We start from the raw sequence: 18223 nt of genomic DNA on the forward strand, positions 1-18223 counted from the left end.
GCATTCATTACTACTGTAATTGTGAAGTGCCTCACCAAAAGATAATGCTACTGAATATTCCAAAATCTCTGGAGGATTTTCCATTTATTATTGTTTACTTAATGATGACCTTGAACTTTAGTACGTTGTATTATAAATTCTCAACTTATTTCACATATTCATATGTGTCAATTAATAATTAATGTGACAAAGTCTCCTTCCACAAGCTCCTTTTATGTAAAGCATCGTGAAGTGTTTAATGAGGTATCATTAATAGTCTCCTTCCACCTGCTCGATATTTTTGTCCAGTTTTACGGTCGATGATTCGATTCAGTTCCTCACTATTTCTAGTGCGGGCTTGGTTCCATTTGTTAATGTCTATCGACAGCAAATGCTGGTTCACGACAGGGAAACGCTCCCTAAATGTTATTACAGACATCCGTGATGAATTTTCTTTTGTTTTTGTAAAAGGGATTGTATACCAAAATCCCGATTTTGAAGGTAATTTAAGAATATTTTCTGCAAACCATAGAACAGAGATAAAGTATGAAATCTATCTGACTCCCTGAATCTTTGTTTTAGCAATTGGCCGCTGATTAAAATCAATTTATAGAAAATGTGCATATTTATTTTGATTTGTCATTTATTGAGATCGTACAAGTGAATATTGAAACAGTTCCTTAATTTAAAAAATTGTCATTAAATACATGTTGTCCTGTTTGATTTTAAGTTCATCAAATTCAAATAGGGAACTGTTATCCATTTTTGTCGCTGACAGCAAAAACGGATCTAAATTTTGTCATCCGATTAACATTTAATTGCATTTCCAGAGGAGATTTGAGTTAACTTTAGTTTTAGTACCAAAATTGACATAAATGCGGCAAGAGCTGGTTAGATGTTGTTTTCGATGGCTCTCGTGCAGACGCAGCAGATTGGAGTTAAAATTCTAATCAGACGGTTAAAACGAAGACTCGTGGAAGTGGAAAATAGTCAGTGTTGCAATCGAGTGTATGGGAGTCAGAACTGCAGAATACCGGGATCTGCACCCAGTCGATTGATCCCACATTAAGAATTCTGTCCCCGAAATTTCTCAGTGAAGTGCCATGTGATAGATAGAATTAGATTACATAGTTTGTCCAGCTTTTGGAATATTCAGAAAGGACAATAAATATTGTATAATATTTTAACTGGAGGTGGAATCGGTATTGCTTCATTTGTACTGATTATTAATAGTGTTATCAATTACACCCTCCAGAAATGATGCTACTAATTTCAGGGGGATTCGCTGTATGAACAGTCACCGACAATCTTCAAACTATGCCTTTTTACATTAAATCATGCTTGCTGTTTCATATATTTATGTGCATGGTGTATAATAATTAGTGTTTCTCCGTCTCTTTCTACACGATTCATACATTTGATGTAGTATTTAATATCCAGACGTGTTTCTGAATCTCTTTCCACATGTCCCATACTTTTTATGTGATGCGATGCAATGTTTAATGAAAGATCCAGAGTTGTTTCCCAATCTCTGGGGAAAGGTGGGAAAGTTGATCTGGGGCAGCAGATCATCCATGATCTTATTGAACGGCGGCGTAGTCTGGGCAGGCAGTATGGCCTAATCCTACTGCTATTAAATTCTTTAATGTCCTTCCACATGTCCCATACTCTGGTCATCCGTGAAACAAATCCTGAATTCGTCTGTATATTTCAATTCAACAGACAGTGCCCTGAACAATTTGTCTCGGTACTGTAAATGTTCGATGCGTGTTTGGTTATTTCTAACCGTGGTAACGTTTCTTCAGACAGTAGCTCATGTTTCGTGGAGATAGATTGTTAAAAGTTACTGATAATGCTTTTGACGCACAGAATCCTAACTGTTTGATGTGAGTTCCTTCTCTCCGGTGCTTTGCTTGTGGTTGTAAGCTACGATAACTGTATTTCTATCAATTAATTTGCTTCTGAAATATACAAGAGCTCACTTAATTGTGGAAGTCGTCCAGATTGGACCTAAAATAGTTTGATATCATATAATTGTTTTGATTCTTGACCCGCCTAATAATCTGCCATGAGCAACATACACTCATAAATTCCCTGTATTGGCCGTATTTTGTATCCCCTAAACCACCCCTGTCCCTGGTTTTGTAACTCGTTCAAGAGTTTAAATTATTGGCTTTGAATCTCCCACGTTTGTCCCGTTTTAATTCACCTCCTTTGAGCTTATTGCTATTTATAATTAATATTTCTTTATTACGGGTTGTCGTAATACGGTACAATAGCAAGTTAACATATGTGTACAACGTTAAAATAACTTAACAGTTTTGCACCAAACCCATTCGTCTAAACATCAGGAAGGTAACGGTGCAAACACTGAAATCTGAGGCGTTGGGAACGGCGAGTTGCCATAGACAATGAGAGCAGGGGAAATGCGTGAGCTGGACTGTCCGTTGCAGGATAATAGCAGCAGCAGAGTTTTAGATCAACTGAAGTTTACCTAGGGTAGGAGGCCGACCAGAAGGGTATGGGAATAGTGAGTATATTATTTGCTTGTAGAGGTGATTTGTACAACGGTTCACAAAGAAATGCATTCAAACTTTTTCAAGTACAACAATGAGAGCATTTCGAAACTGTGAGGAAGGACCCGAGAGCAAAATGGAGGATTGAGCAGAAATGAGTAGCAGTGTAGATAACTGGGAAAATAGTAATGATTGAGAAAGGGGAACGACTGAACATTTATCTGAGGCGGTAAGAGATAAACTTGTCAAATAGACAAGTATGGGAATCTCGGTTATCGATTGTTTAGATTCATTCTTGGGATATGAGCTCACTGGCCAGGCTGAATTTACTGACCAACCCTACTTAGCCAGACGGTATGGCGGGGTATTATCTTGAACCACAATCGTCATGTTGGCGATGTTGTCCTCCACCCATGTATTGTCTATCCCTAGTTTCCCTAAGAAGGTGTTCGTGGGCTTTCTCGTTGAACCACTGGATTATCAGGAAAAAGAAAATCCGGCGTGAAATGGATGGTTACAGGCTGAAATGATAAATGCGTGCAGAGTAGGGGAAATAACTGAGTGGATTGAAGAAGATTCGCGGACTCTACAGACGCACTGAGATTGGAACTGTTTTTCAGTAAATACTGAAAGATTATCCCCCTCATCTGTCTTTGGGTCACTGGAAAAGGGGAACTTGTGGGAATTATCAGGGAAAGTTGGTAGGAATGATAAGGCTCCAGGACAGGGAAGAAGTCACACACTATTTCCATTGCAGAATTAGGAATATAAAGAGACCAGTGAGATTATAGTTGGGAAACTGTAACGCATTCAAGATTACTGGGTAAGCAGAGCTGAGGACAGGAATCGATGTCCCACTGTCTATAATATATCACCAGAGTATACGAAGAGACCATAATACATGGGAGATATATTTTCACCAGGGAGTTGGGGAGCAGATCAACACACCGTCTATAGTATATAATATTGTGAATGGAAATACACCTGGAGATCTGTGAGATACATTGTGATCAGGGGCATTGTGTGCAGGTCAACACAACGTCTATAGTATATAATGTTGTGAATAGAAAAACACCTGGAGATCTGTGAGTCACATTGTGAAAAGGGGGATTGGTACACGTCAACACACCGTCTATAGTAAATAATATTGTGAAGAGTAAAAACACCTGGAGATCTGTGAGATACATTGTGATCAGGGGCATGGGGACAGGTCAACCGACTGACTGCATTTTTAAAAAGCAGAAACGCTTAGCCAGTAAACGGGAGGATCATTGATCGAACATCATTAACGGGTAAAAGGATAGGGCACTTCGGCGAGGGCAGTTTACAAGAGAATCAGAACAGCAGGAACTTAGTAAGAAACAGTCAGAAAGGAGTTAGGAGGCTGACAGACCGTTCATCTTGATTTGTTATATTTGGGGAAGCTATATATTTTATTGAACGACAGAATAGCCCAATTATACGTTTACAGAAACTTTGAAAGTTACAGGTGGAAGTCTTTGCACTAAATTAAAAGTCATCGAAATTTACCACAGGATATGGAAATCTTTAATTTAATTTAAATGTTTCCATTCCTTCTCGAACTTGAGATTAGAATACTGAATTCACTGAGAGTGCCACCACCAGCGGGTTTAAAAGCGGGTCCATCACCACCCTCTTCTCAGGGTACCTACACACGGGTCATCAATGGTCAGAGCACCATCAGCACAAATTTACAGGGCGATTGGGAAAGGGAGTGGAACTAATTAGACAGCTCTGACAAAGAGACAGCATCGGCACCATGGGCCGAATGGCGTCCCTCTGAGCTGTATCATTGGAGGATTCTATAAGGGAGAGAACCATCACCAGCGCCTTCTCAGAGCACCTTCACACTGGTAAAACATTGAGCCCACCCACCGTCACCATAAAGAGACAGTGTATCCGGGTGTCAGTGTGTGTATATGTGAAAACAATTCCAGATACATTTTGGCCCATTACCAATATTAATTTGTTACAGCAACTGTATTTTCTGTTTGAAGGAATAAAGTTACAGATCCCGATACAATTTCTTCTGCAAGGCATGGGAATAATGGTCCTGCAGTTAGTAATATTTGTGTTTCTTCTTTCTGACAGTTTCATTCATTTCTTGCCCCAGTGAACGCAAATTGTTAACTTCTCATTTCAGGCAGACCTGGGAACAGTAAGGCTGACCCGTCAGGTAATCGCCGTTTATTTTCACACTATCTGCTATCTCTCTGCTCTAATCCATCCCATTAAATATGAAGCTTGGAAGACAATCTCGGTACAATTTTTGATCACGGATTAACCCGCTGCCCAGTTACTAATCAGAAAGAGAGTGTGTCCCTCATAGTGTTAGTAAAGGTCTTTAATTCTAGCTGAGAGATGACTGCTCTCTCCATGTGGAGGAAGAATAACTGGGGGTCTCTGCAGAGCAGACCGTGAAGGATCAGCTCCACTCACACTGTTACCTAGATGAGAGAAGGCTGCTGTCTTCATGCGAAGGGACAATAATTGAGGGTGTCTGAAGAGCAGAGAGTGAAGGAACACGTCCACTGACACTGTTGGCGGTCCAAAGGCCCACCTCACCATTATGTGCTGACATCCAGATCACATGATCATCCAACCCTGTCTTTATTGGCTGTGTTCGGTGAGGGTGAAATTTCATCTGCTTTCCTGGTGCTGAGATCTCATTGTCTTCCTCCAATCAGTACTGGGAACGTAAACATGTGACCATTACAGCCACGCCCATCTCCCCACTTCTTCAGGTAAAATCTATTCTGAGCCTCTCACCACTCCGTTCTCATTGGAGCCGTTGTGTTGGTGGGAATATCCGGCTGTCTCCCGGTTCCGTGCTCCTTTGCACCGTTTATTAGTATTTCCCTTACCTTCTGTTTTCACGTGTAATATTTACTCCCGGTCTTATTATGGTTCTGGGTGCAGACTGATGTTCCAATCGATACATGCTTGGTGAATGAGGAGGGTCGTGTGCTGGGAACCTGTGGGTTTAACACACTACAACCGCTTAATGATATTTCTGATATTTTACAGAGACGGTGAAGCTGAGACTGGTGAACGGAGAGGGTCCGTGCACTGGAACCTGTGGGTTCAGCACACGATAACGGCTTGATGATATTTCTGATATTTTACAGAGATGGTGAAGCTGAGACTGGTGAATGGGAGCAGTCGGTGCGCTGGAAGATTGGAGATTCTGGACAGGGAACAGTGGGGGACTGTGTTGGGCAATGCTGGGGATCTGCCGGACGTTGCTGCTGTGTGTCGGGAGCTAGGCCGCGGGACCGTGGTCTCTGCAATTCAATCAACTGTCTGGTATCACGATAGCAACTCACACTCCTTTGATGCCGAAATCACCTGCTCAGGTAAAAATGTTTCAGAGTCTCTCATCTCCCGCCGTGGCTGATAGAATCTGTGAAGAAGTGAAAGTAAAACAATCCGGGATGGTCCATACCCGGAAAGTCAGATGATAATAATTCGAGTAATCTCCGGTTAGAATTAATGTAAATATTATGATCACTGTATAAAATTATATTACTGGTACTATGTTTAATATACATTCTCCACCGGGATAAGCAAATACCTGATACTCAGCACATTGACAATACAGACAGAGCAGTTTCCATTGAGATTTTCCCTAAATCCGCAGTGAGTGATCTGAACCGCTGGAAATTTCGCAATCTTAATCCAACTCTCCATTCATCAACCCAGCAGCCGCAACCAGGCATGTACCGTCAGCCCGGCTGTCCGCTTCCAATGATCGCTTCGCCTCAGATCTGACATATTACACAGATTGTGAAGCTGAGCCTGGGGAACAGGGGAGGCAGGTTTCTCAGCCTTGGGGAGCCGAAGTAATGGGTCCGCGGTTATTGTAGGTATCACAAGAGGAAACTGCTATGTAAGATCCCACCGCTGCCTGCGCATTGTCATTTAAATGTTGGGAAATATTGAGAAAGTGAAATGCACAGAATATTAAATGAAAGAGCTAAGATATTTCAGGAAGCAGTTACAACGATTAAACTCAACACTGTTGAACTGTTGGAAGAAAAGCGGCACATTTTCCTGAAATCCTGGCCAGTAAGGAGGATAGTGATTGACTTCAAGAGGATAAATTGAGGCTGGTGAAATGGGCGGACACGTGGCAGATGAAATTTCATGCAGAGAAGTGTGAACTGATACATTCTGGTTGGAACAAGGAGGAGAGGCAATATCACAGAATCACTGAACTGTTACAGTGCAGAAGGGGGCTATTCCACCCATCGTGTCTGCATGCGCTCTCTGAAAGAGAAGTTCACTCAGTTCTATTCCCCTGCCTTCTCTCCATAACTCTGCACATTCTTATTTTTCATATAGCTGTCTATTTCCCTTTTCAATGCTTCAGTTGAACGAGCCTCCACCACGTTCTCAGGCAAACATTCCAGATCTTAAACACTCGCTGCATGAAAAAGATTTTCCTCATGTCACTTTAGCTTCTTTTACCAAATGCTTTAAATCTGTGCCCTCTCCTTCTCTACCCTTTCACGAGTGGAAACAGTTTCTCTCTATCTACTCTGTCCAGAACCCTCATTATTTTGAATACCTCTATCACATCACGTCGCAGCCTTCTCTTCTCCAAGGAAAACAGGCCTAACTTCTCCAATCTACCTTCATAACTGAAATTCCTCATCCCTGGAACCATTCTCATGAAACGTCTCTGTATTCTCTCCAATGCCCTCACATCTTTCCTCAAGTGCGGCACCCAGAACTGGACACAACACTCCAGCTGAGGCCGAACTAGTGTGTTATTCAATTTCAACATAACTTCCTTGCTCTTGTACTCTATGCACCTATTAATAAAGCCCAGGACAGTGTATGCTTTATTAAACGCTTTCTCAATCTGGCCTGCCACCCACAACGACGTCTGCACTATTAAACCAAGGTCCCTCTGCTCCTGTAATCCCTTTCGAATTCAGTATTTAATTTTATATTTTATCTCCATGTTCTTCTTACCAAAAAGAATCACTTCATAATTCTCTGCATTGAACTTCATCCGCCAACTGACTGCCCATTCAACCAACTTGTCAATGTCCCTTTTGAAGATCTGCACTATCTTCCTCACATTTCACAATGCTTCCAAGTTTTGTATCATCTGCAAACTTTGAAACTGACTGCCCATTCAACCAACTTGTCAATGTCCCTTTTGAAGATCTGCACTATCTTCCTCACATTTCACAATGCTTCCAAGTTTTGTATCATCTGCAAACTTTGAAACTGTGCCCTGTACACCAAGGTCTAGATCATTTATACGTAGAGACTGGGACCTGAATATTGAAGGATACATGGCATTTAGGAAGGACAGGAAGATAAGAATAGGTGGAGGGGTATCTCTGTTAATGATGGTATTAGTGCAACAGTGAGGGATGAACTAAGTTCAGGAGACCAGGATGTAGAAGCTGTTTGGGTAGGGATGAGATATCATAAAGGCGAGAAGTCACTTGTCAGAAGTGGTGCACAGACCACCGAATATTAACCACACTGTGGGACGGGATATCAAGGAATAAATAATGGCAGATTGTCAGAAAGATACAACGATACTTATGGGGGGATTTTAACTTACATATCGACTGAAAAAATCAGATGGGCAGAGGTAGCCTAGATGAGGAGTACATAGAATATCGTTGGGATAATTTCTTGGAACAATATGTTGCGGAGCCTACCAGAGAGCAGGCTATACTAGACCTGGTATTGTGCAACCAGATAGGAATAATTAATGACCTCATAGTTCAGGCGTCCCTTGGTAACAGCGACAGGGATAAGTTCGCTAACATTTGATGGTAATTTATGAATATTTTATGCAAGCCTCAGAATGGAGAAAAAGTATAAAATGTAACCGAATCCCTGAATATTTTTTTTTAGCAATCGGCCCCAGATCAAAATCAATTTGTTGGAAATGTGCATATTTATTTCAATGTATCATTTACTGAGATCGTATACAGTGAATATTGAAACATTTTCCTTAATTTATAAATTTATCACTTAATACATTTTGTCCTGTTTGATTTTAATGTCATCAAATACAAACAGGGAACTGTTATCCATTTTTGTCACTGACAGCAAAAACGGATCTAACATTTGTCATCTGATCAACATTTAATTGCATTTCCGGAGGAGATTTGAGTTAAATTTAGTTTTATTACAAACATTGAACACAAATGCCACAAGAGTTCGTTTTATATTGTTTCCGATGGCTCTCGGACAGATGCAGCAGATTGGATTTAAAATTCTTGTCATGCGTTTAAAGCGGAACTCCTGGAAGTAGTAGGCAGTCAGTGTTTCAATCAAGTGTAGGGGAGTCAGAACTGCAGAGTACCGGGATCTGCATCTAGCCGATTCATCCCACTTTGAGATTCCTGTCCCGGGAATTTCTCAGTGAAGTGACGTGTGGTACAGATAATTAGATTAAATAGTTGGTACAGAATTTGGAATGTTCAGAAAGGAAAATAAATACTGTATATTACATGAACTGGATGTGGAACCAATATTGCTACATTTGTACTGTTTATTAATAGGCTGGCCTCAGACACCGGAAATATCAGAGGAATGTATGATGGCATTACGTGAGCTCTTGGGCCAACCATCAAGAAGATCGCCCCCCCCCCCTCAAATCTAAATCAGGGGACATAATCACTGACGAACGCAAACAAATGGACAGCTGGGTTGAGCACTACCTGGAACTGCACTCCAGGGAGAATGTTGTCACTGATACTGCCCTCAATGCAGCCCAGCCTCTACAGTCACGGATGAACTGGACGTACAGCCAACAACATCGGAACTCAGTGATGCCATTGATTGTCTAGCCAGTGGAAAAGCCCCTGGGAAGGACAGCATTACCCCTGAAATAATCAAGAGTGCCACGCCTGCTATACTCTCAGCACGACATGAACTGCTATGCCTGTGCTGGGACGAGGGAGCAGTACCCCAGGACATGCGCAATGCCAATATCACCACCCTCTATAAAAACAAAGGTGACCGCGGTAACAGCAACAACTACCGTGGAATCTCCATGCTCAGCATAGTCGGGTAAGTCTTTGTTAGAGTCGCTCTAAACAGGCTCCAGAAGCTGGCCGAGCGCGTCTACCCTGGGGCACAATGCGGCTTTCGTACAGAGAGATCGACCGTTGACATGCTGTTCACCCTTCCTCAGATACAGGAGAAATGCCGTGAACAACAGATGCCCCTCTACATTGCTTTCATTGATCTCACCAAAGCCTTTGACCTCGTCAGCAGACGTGGTCTCTTCAGACTTTTAGAAATGATTGGATGCCCACCAAAGCTACTAAGTATCATCACCTCATTCCATGACAATATGAAAGGCACAATTCAACATGGTGGCTCCTCATCAGAGCCCTTTCCTGTCCTGAGTGGCGTGTTCTCGCACCCACACTTTTTGGGATTTTCTTCTCCCTGCTGCTTTCACATGCGTTCAAGTCCGCTGAAGAAGCAATTTTCCTCCTCACAAGATCAGAGGGCAAGCTGTTCACCCTTGCCCGTCTAAGAGCGAAGTCCAAAGTACGGAATGTCCTCATCAGGGAACTCCTCTTTGCTGACGATGCTGTTTTAACAGCCTCACAGCTCCAGCGACCCGGGTTCGATTCTGGGTACTGCCTGTGTGGAGTTTGCAAGTTCTCCCTGCGTCTGCGTGGATTTCCTCCGGGTGCTCCGGTTTCCTCCCACATGCCAAAAGACTCGCAGGTTGATAGGTAAATTGGCCATTGTAAATTGCCCCCAGTGCAGGTAGGTGGTAGGAGGATAGTGGGGATGTGGTGGAGAATATGGGGTTAGTATAAATGGGTGGTTGTTTGTTGGCACAGAATCGGTGGGCCGAAGGGCCTGTTTCAGTGCTGTATCTCTAAATAAAAATAAAATAAAATTTAAAAAACTAAATAAAAAATCTCACACTGAAGAGTGCCTGCAGAGTCTCATCGACAGGTTTTCGGCTGCCTGCAATGAATTTGGCCTAACCATCAGCCTCAAGAAAGCGAACATCATGGGGCAGGACTGCTCCATCCATCAATATCGACGACTACGCTCTGGAAGTGGTACAACAGTTCACCTACCTAGGCTCAACTATCACGAGTAAACTGTCTCAAGATGCAGAAATCAACAAGCGCATGGGAAAGGCTTCCACTGCTCTGTCCAGACTGAGAGGCCAAGAGAGTGTGGGAAAATGGCGCACTGACATGGAACACAAAAGTCCGAGTGTATCAGTCCTGTGTCCTCAGTACCTTGCTCTATAGCAGCAAGGCCTGGGAAACGTATGTCAGCTAAGAGCGACGTCTCAATTCATTCCATCTTCGCTGCCTCCGGAGAATACTTGGCATCAGGTTGCAGGACCATATCTCCAACACAGAAGTCCTCGAGGCGGCCAACATCCCCAGCTTATACACACTACTGAGTCAGCGGCGCTTGAGATGGCTTGGCCATGTGAGCCGCATGGAAGATGGCAGGATCCCCAAAGACACATTGTACAGCGAGCTCGCCACTGGTAACAGACCCAACGGCCGTCCATGTTTCCGCTTTAAAGACGTCTACAAACGTGGCATGAAATCTTGTGACATTGATCACAAGTCGTGCGAGTCACTTGCCAGCTTCCGCCAGAGCTGGCGGGCAGCCAAAAAGGCGTGGCTGAAGTGTGGTGAGTCGAAGAGACTTAGTAGTTGGCAGGAAAAAAGACAGAAGCGCAAGGGGAGAGCCAACTGTGTAAGAGCCCCGACAAGCAAATTTATTTGCAGCCCCTGTAGAAGAGCCTGTCACTCTAGAATTGGCCTTTATAGCCACTCCGGCGCTGCTTCACAAACCACTGACCACCTCCAGACGCTTACCCATTGTCTGTCGAGATAAGGAGGCCAAAGAACATTAATAGAGTTATCAATTCCACCCTCCAGAAATGATGCTACTAATTTCCGGGGGAATTAGTTGGATGAACAGTTTTATTTAGCCATCAACAATCTTCAAATCAAAGCCTTTTTACGTTAAATCATGCCTTGTATTTCAAACATTTATGTGCACGTGTCGCGTAATTATTCGTGTTTCTCAGTCTATTTCTACATGCCTCATACATTTGATGTAGTATTTATTGTCCAGATGTGTTTCTGAATCTCTTTCCACATGTCCCATACTTTTTATATGGTGCAATGCAGTGTTTATTGAAAGATCCAGAGTTGTTTCCCAATCTCTGGGGAAAGGTGGGAAAGTTGATCTGGGGCAGTAGATCAGCCATGATCTTATTGAACGGCGGCGTAGTCTGGGTAGGTAGTATGGCCTAATCCTACTCCTATTAAATTTTTTAATGTCCTTTCACAAGTCTCATACTCTGGTCACCTTGTGGAACAAATCTTGAATTCGTTTCCATATTTCAATTCAACAGACAGTGCCCAGAACAATTTGTCTCGGTACTGTAAATGTTTGAAGCGTGTTTGTTTATTTCTAACCATGTTAGCGTTTCTTCAGGCACTAGCTCATTTGTTCTGGAGATAGATTGTTAAAAGTTACTGATAATGCCATTAACACACTGAATCCGGATTGTTTGATGTGAGTTCCTTCTGTCCGGTGCTTTGCTTGTGGTTGTAAGCAGCAGTAACTGTAATTCTATCAGTTCATTTGCTGCTGAAATCCACAAGAGCTCACTTCATTGCGCAAGTTGTTCAAATTGGACCTAAAAAAGTTTGATATAATACAATTATTTTGATTCTTGACCACTTAATAATCTGCCATGAGAAGCATGTATTTATAAACTCCCTGTATTGACTGTATATTGTAATCCCTAAACCACCCTGTCTTGGCTTTGCAAGTTATTCAAGAGTTCAAATTCTGGGCTTTGAATATCCCACGTTTGTTCCGTTTCAGTTCACCTCATTTAAGTTTATTTTTATTTAAAAGTAATAGTTCTCTACTACTGTTTGTGGTAATACAGCGCAATAGCATGTCATATGAAGTACAAAATGTTAAAATAACTTAACATTTTCGCACCAAACCCATTAGTCTAAATGTCAGGACGGTAACAGTGTGATCAGATAAATTTGAGGCGCTGGGAACCGGCAGTCACCGTAGGCCAGTTAAAGCAGGGGAAATGGGTGAGCGGGACTGTCTGTGCCAAGAGAACAGCAGCAGCAGAATTTTCGATCAGCTGAGGTTTACATAGGGTAGGAGGCCGACCAGAGGAGTGTGAGAACAGTGGGTATATTCTCTGTATATATAGGTGATTTGGATAATGGTTCACAAAAAAATGCATTCAAACTTTTTCGAGAACATCAGTTAGAAATTGTGAGGAAGCATGCGAGAGAGAATGGTGGGATCAGTAGACATGAGGAGCAGTGTAGATAAATGGGAACATGGTAGTGATTGAGAAAGGGGAACGACTGTACATTTCTCTGAGGCCGTATGAAATAAACCTGTCGAATAGACAAGAACGGGAGAGTCGGTTACAGTTTGTTTAGATTCATTTTTGGGTTCTGAGCTCGCTGGTCAGGCGGAATTTACTGAACAACCCTACTTAGCCAGAAAGGATGACGGGGTGGCTTCTTGAACCACTGTCATCATGTTGGCGATATTGTTCTACACCCATTTATTGTCCATCCCTCGTTTCCATAAGAAGGTGTTCGTGGGCTTTCTCCTTTAACCACTGGACTATCTGGGGCAGAAAGTCGGCATGGCATGACTGGCTGAAATGATAAATGCATGAAGTGTAGGGAAAATGACTGAGTGGATTGAAGAAGATTTACAGACTCTGCAGAAACACGGAGATGGAACCGTTTTTCTGCAAATACTGAACGGTTATTCCCCTCGTCTGTCATTGGGTCACTGGAAAAGGGGAATTTGTGGGAGCTGACTATTATCAGGGAAAGTTGGTCGGAATTCTAAGACTCCAGGACTGGGAGGAAGTCACACACCATTTACACTGCATAACTAGGAGCATCAAGGGACCAGTGAGATTATAGTGGGGAAACTGCAACTCATTCAAGTTTACTCGGTCAGCACAGCTGAGGATGGGAATTGGTGTCCCGTTGTCTATAATATATCAAGAGAGTATACAAAGGGACAACGATACATGGGAGATATATTATCACCAGGCAGATGGGGAGCAGGTCAACACACCGTCTATAGTACATAATGTTGTGAATAACAAAAAACACCGAGAGAACTGTGAGGCAGATTATCATCAGGAAGATTGGGATCAGGTCAACACACGGTCTGTAGTATATAATTTTGCGAATAGAAAAACACTTGGAGATCTGTAAGACACATTATCATCAGGGGGATTTGGATCAGGTCAACTTCCGTCGATAGTATATAATATTGTGAATAGTAAAAACGCCTGGAGATCTGTGAGACTCATTATCATCAGCGACATTGGGTTCAGGTCAACCGACTGACTGCATTTTTAAAATGCAGAAATGCTTTGCCAGTAAACGGGAGGACCATTGATTGAACATCTTTAACGGGTAATAGAAGAGGACACGTCGGCGAGGGCAGGTTACAAGAGAATCAGAACAGCAGGAACTCAGTAAGAAATAGTCAGCACGGAGTTAGGAGGCTGGCAAACCGTTCATCTTGTTTTCTTTTGTTTGAGGAAGCTATATATTTTATTGAAGAGCCGAAAGGCCCAATTACACGTTTATAGAAACTTTGAAAGTTACCGTTGGAAGACTTTGCAGTAAATTAAAGGGCATTGAAATCGACCACAGGATCGGAAAATCTATTATTTGCGTTCGAATTCCTCTTGAACTTTAGTTCGGAATGCTGAATTCACTTCGCGCGCCATCAACATCGGGTTTAAACGCGGGTCCATCAGCACACTCCTCTCAGGGCACCTGCACTCAGGTCATCAATAGTCAGAGCACCATCAGCACAAATTTACAGTGCGATTGGGAAAGGGAGTGGGACTAATTAGACAGCTTGTGCAAAGAGACAGCCTCGGCACCATGGGCCGAATGGAGTCCCTCTGTGCTGTTTCATTGCAAGATTCGAGAAGGGAGAGTACCATCACCACCGCTTTTTCAGAGCACCATCATACTGGTAATATACGCAGCCCACCCACCGTCACCACAAGGAGAGAATGTATCCGAGTGTCAGTGTGCATGTGTGAAAACAATTCTGGAGACATTATGGCCAATTACTAATATTAATTTGTTGCAGAAACTGTATTTTCGGTGTTAAGAAATGAAATCACAGATCCCGGTATAATCTCTTCCGCAAAGCAATGAGAATAATCATCCTGCAATTAGTTGTATTTATGTCTTTTCTTTCTAACAGTTTCATTCATTTGTTGTCCCAGTGAATTCTAATTATTAACTTCTCATTTCAGGAAGACCTGGGAGCAGTCAGGCTGACCCGTCAGGTAATCGCCCTTTATTTTCACACTATCTTCTATCTCTCTGCTCCAATCCATCCCATTAAATATTAAGCTTGGGCGACAATCTCAGCACTTTTTGTTTGATCACGGATGAACCCGCTGCCCAGTTGCGAGTCAGAAAGGGAGTGTGTCCCTCATAGTGATTGTAAAGGTCTTTAAATGTATTTGAGAGATGGCTGCTGTTCATGTGGAGGGACAATAACTGAGAGTCTCTGAAGAGCAGAGTGTGAAGGTTCAGCTCCACTCACACTGTTTCTTAGCTTAGAGATGGCTGCTGTCTTCATGTGGAGGGACAATAACTGAGAGTCTCTGAAGAGCAGAGTGTGAAGGTTCAGCTCCATTCACACTGTTATCTCGCTGAGAGATAACTGCTGCCTTCATGCAGAGGGAAAATAACTGAGAGTCTCTGAAGAGCAGAGTGTGAAGGTTCAGCTCCACTCACACCATTACCGAGCTGAGAGATGGCTGCTGTCTTCATGCGGAGGGACAATAACTGAGGGTCTCTGAAGAGCAGAGTGTGAAGGATCAGCTCCACTCACACTGTTACCTAGCTGAGAGATGGCTGCTGTCTTGATGCGGAGGGACAATAACTGAAGGTCTCTGAAGAGCAGAGAGTGAAGGATCAGCTCCACTGACACTGCTGCTGGTCCAAAGGTCCACCTCACCAATCTGCGCTGACATCAAGATCATATGATCATCCAGCGCCCTCTTTTTTGTTTGTGATGGGTGAGGGTGCAATTTCATCTGCTCTTTCCTGGTGCTGGGATCTCACTGTGTTCGCAGACACGTAAACATGTGATCATTACAGCCGCGCCCATCTCCCCACATCTGCAGGTTAAATCTGTTCTGAGCCTGTCATCACCCGGATCCCATTGGAGCCGCTGTGTTGATGGGAATATCCGGCTGTATCCCGGTTCCCTGCTCGCTTGCACCGTTTATTAGTACTTCCCCCTCCTTTTTCTTTCATGTGTGATATTTATTCCGGGTTTTATTAGAGTTCTGTGGGCAGACTGATGTTGCTATCAATTCATGTCTGGTGAATATGGAGGGTCTGTACGCTCGAAATCTGTAGGTTTAACACACTATAACTGCTTGATGATATTTCTGATACTTTACAGAGACAGTGAAGCTGAGACCGGTCAATAGGGAGGGTTCGTGTGCTGGGAATATGTGGGTTTAACACACAAATACTGCTTGATGATATTTCTGATATTTTACAGTGACGGGGAAGCTGAGACTGTTGAATGGGGAGGGGCGGTGCGCTGAGAACTTGTGGATTTAACACGCTTAAACTTCTTGATGAAATTTCTGATATTTTACAGAGATGGTGAAGCTGAGACTGGTGAATGGGGGCAGTCGGTGCGCTGGGAGAGTGGAGATTCACTACAGGGGACAGTGGGGGACTGTTGCTTCCTTTCTCTGGGACCTGCAGGATGCCGCGGTTGTGTGTCGGGTGATGGACTGCGGGACTGCAGTCTCTGCGCCGGGCCGGGCTCACTTTGGGGAAGGGTCTGGACCCATCGTGACGGGGAATGTAAAGTGCGTCGGGACCGAGGCCGCTCTGTGGGACTGTGAGTCAGAGCAATGGGATCACTATCACCTGCCACACTCCTATGATGCCGGCGTCATCTGCTCAGATAAAAATCTTTCTCAGTTTCTCATCTCCCACCGCGGCTGATAGAATCTGGGAAGAAGTGAAGTTAAAACAATCCGGGACGGTCCATACCCGGAAAGTCAGATAATAATAATTCCAGTAATCTCCGGTTGGAATTATTGTTGATATTAGGATCACTGTTTAAAATTATATCTTTGGTACTATATTTAAAAAACATTCTCCACCGGATGCAGCAAATACCTGATATGCAGCACATTTACAATACAGACAGATCAGTTTCCATTGAGATTTTCCCTGAGCTGCAGTGAATAATCTGAAATGTTGGAAATGTCACAATCTCAATCCAACTCTCCCTTCATCGGCCCATCATGACTGCATGGGCTCTCTGAAAGAGAAATTCACTCAGTTCTATTCCCCTGCCTTCTCTCCATAACTCTGCACAATCTTCCTTTCCAAATAACTGTCTAGTTCCTTTTTAAATGCTTCAACTGAACATGTCTCCGCCACGTTCTCAAGGTAAACATTCCATTTCTGAAACACTCGCTGCATGAAAAAGATTTTCTTCATGTCACTTTTGCTTCTTTTACCAAATGCTTTAAATCGGTTCCCTCACCTTCACGACCCTTTCACCAGTGGAAACAGTTTTTCTCTGTCCACTCTGTAAGGGGGATCATGCAGCGCAGTTTCCTATTGTGATACCCACAACAACTGTGGACCCATTACTTCGATCCCCGAGGCTGAGAAACCTCCCTCCCTCCCTCCCCTGATCCCCAGTTTCAGCTTCACAATCTGTGTAATATATCAGATCTGAGGCCAAGCGGACGGCCGGGCTGACAGTGCATGCCCGGTAGCAGCTGGTGGGTTGATGAATGGAGAGTTGGCTTGAGATTGCGACATTTCCATCGAGTAGATAAAGAACCCTCATGATTTTGAATACCTCGATCAAATAAAATCTCCACCTTCTCTTCTCCAAGGAAAACAATCCTAACTTCTCCAATCTATCTTCATAACTGAATTTCCTCAATTCCTGGAACCATTCTCATGAAACGTCTCGAAACTCTCTCCAATGCCTTCACATCTTTCCTCAAGTGTGGCGCCCAGATATGAACAAATACTCCAGCTGAAGCCGAACTAGTGTCTGATATAGAGGTTCGACATAACTTCCTGACACTTGTATTCTTTGCACCCATTAATAAAGCCCAGGACACTGTATGCTGTATTAAACACTCGCTCAATCTGGCCTGCCACCATCAATGACTTATGCACTATTAAACCAAGGTCCCTCTGCTTCTGCAACCCCTTTGGAATTGAGCCCTTCATTTAATAATTTATCTCCATTATATTCCTTCCAACATAAATCACTTCATATTTCTCTGCATCGAACTTCATCCGCCACCTGCCTGCCCATTGCACCAACTTGTCAATGTCCGTTTGAAGATCTGCACTATCCTCCTCACAGTTCACAATACTTCCAGAATTTTTATCATTTTGAAAATGTGTCCTGTACACTATATAGATTGGGTATCGAATATTGAAGGATACATGGCATTTAGGAAGGACAGGAAGCTAGGAATAGGTCGAGGGGCAGCTCTGTTAAATAATAATGTTATTGGCGCAATAGTGAGGGATGACCTAAATTCAGGAGACCAGGATGTGGAAGCCGTTTGGGTAGTGATGAAAATTCATAAAGGCAAGAAGACACTTGTCAGA

General features: G+C 43.1%; 1 pseudogene; it reads left to right on the forward strand.

The window, feature by feature from the left end:
* The first annotated feature begins 4668 nt into the window (after positions 1 to 4668).
* LOC137360200 (deleted in malignant brain tumors 1 protein pseudogene) lies at positions 4669 to 16576 on the forward strand (annotated as a pseudogene).
* Positions 16577 to 18223: the final 1647 nt, after the last annotated feature.

The sequence above is a fragment of the Heterodontus francisci genome, unplaced genomic scaffold (genome assembly GCF_036365525.1).
Source record: "Heterodontus francisci isolate sHetFra1 unplaced genomic scaffold, sHetFra1.hap1 HAP1_SCAFFOLD_178, whole genome shotgun sequence".
NCBI classification, from domain to species: domain Eukaryota; kingdom Metazoa; phylum Chordata; class Chondrichthyes; order Heterodontiformes; family Heterodontidae; genus Heterodontus; species Heterodontus francisci.